We start from the raw sequence: 1,489 nt of genomic DNA on the forward strand, positions 1-1,489 counted from the left end.
TGAACCCCAAACAGGATAGACCCCAAAAGAAAATCACCAAGACATGTTGTTTTGGTTACTTAGTACTGCTCTGACAGGAATATACCACAAATGGGATGGCTTGAATAAACAGGAGTTTTGGAGGCTTTAAGTCTAAGTTCAAAGTGCCAGGTTCTAGGGGCTGGTGAAAGCCCCTCAGCCTTGGACTTCAGCTCTGCCTCTTGCTTCCGGTCCACTGAAGTTAGAGCCATCTCTTCACTCAGGCAGCTACTGGCTGCTGAGGCTAACAAGCCCAAGGTTGACAAATAAAATGGTACAGTCCGATGTTACCAAACCACACAGCAGGTCATTAATTCAAGTCCATTAAAAGTCCCAAGGTTGGCAGAGCGTGGCAGGCTGCTGAACAACGACATGGCTACATGCAGGGTTCAAGCATGCCATAAGATAGAAACCATTCCCAAACTGCTTCTTATATATGAGAAGCAGACCACAGTCCTAAAGAAGCTATGCAGCTGCTCACAGTAGATTCCACCATGAAATTGATTACTAGTCTCATCATGGGGAATACTATATCCAGCTGCCCAGCCACTCAACCACACCCAGCCAAGTTGACACACAAATTTAACTTCCACACATATCATCATCAAATTCAACAAAACCAAAGATAAAGAAGGAATCCTGATAGCAGCATGGGAAAAATGAAAGTTACCTATAAAGGGCAACCAATAAAATTTAGCTCTGATTTCTCGGCAGACACTGTGCAGGCAAGTCAATGAGATGGTATACATAAAACCCTGAAAGAGAAAAATTCCAACCAAGAACTATATATCCACCAAAATTGTCTTTCAAATATAATATTGAAATTAGGACATTTCCAGATGAGCATAAATTAAAGGAATTTGTTAAAACCAGACCAACCTTATAAGAGATGGTAAAGGGAGTCCTTTGTACAGAAAACCAACAATAGCAAAAAACAACTGACCATTAACACACATGATGACATAACCCAGAAACTAACCCAGTAACAGTAGTATCTAAAGTAAAGTAAGTTTACAAGACTATAAATTGGATCTCAGTGACATCAGTTGGCAAATGAGGACAATAAAAAAAGGGGAAAACATAGTGTCGTTACAGCACTTCTCAATGGTGAGGAAGTCAAGACAATTGCAAGAGAGAATGGACTGGTCTAAACTTGGGAAGAAAATTAAAAATCACAGGGTAACCTCAAAGAGAAATTATAAACCTTTACATAAAAATTAAAAAGAGAACAAGCACAAATATTTAGCAAATACTAAAACAATAGCAATGAAGGAAATGATAACATGATTCATAAACAAAATGAGGTCAGCACAGTAAATTATAAGGAACAAAGAAATCAGTACCACAAGAAACACATATAACAAAATGACAGCAACAAGTTCATACCAGTTGATAATTATACTGAATGTAAATCTATTAAATGCACCACTCAAGAGATGGAGAGTTGCAGACTAGGATTAAGAAAACATAA

General features: G+C 38.3%; 1 protein-coding gene across 1 annotated transcript in view; it reads left to right on the top strand.

The window, feature by feature from the left end:
* PKHD1 (PKHD1 ciliary IPT domain containing fibrocystin/polyductin) overlaps positions 1–1,489 on the top strand; it is a 774,619-nt gene that overhangs the window by 659,097 nt on the left and 114,033 nt on the right. The gene's annotated exons all lie outside the window — the stretch shown is intronic.

This window comes from Orycteropus afer, unplaced genomic scaffold, assembly GCF_000298275.1.
Source record: "Orycteropus afer afer isolate SDZICR_OR568_19922 unplaced genomic scaffold, OryAfe1.0 scaffold00034, whole genome shotgun sequence".
NCBI lineage: Eukaryota > Metazoa > Chordata > Mammalia > Tubulidentata > Orycteropodidae > Orycteropus > Orycteropus afer.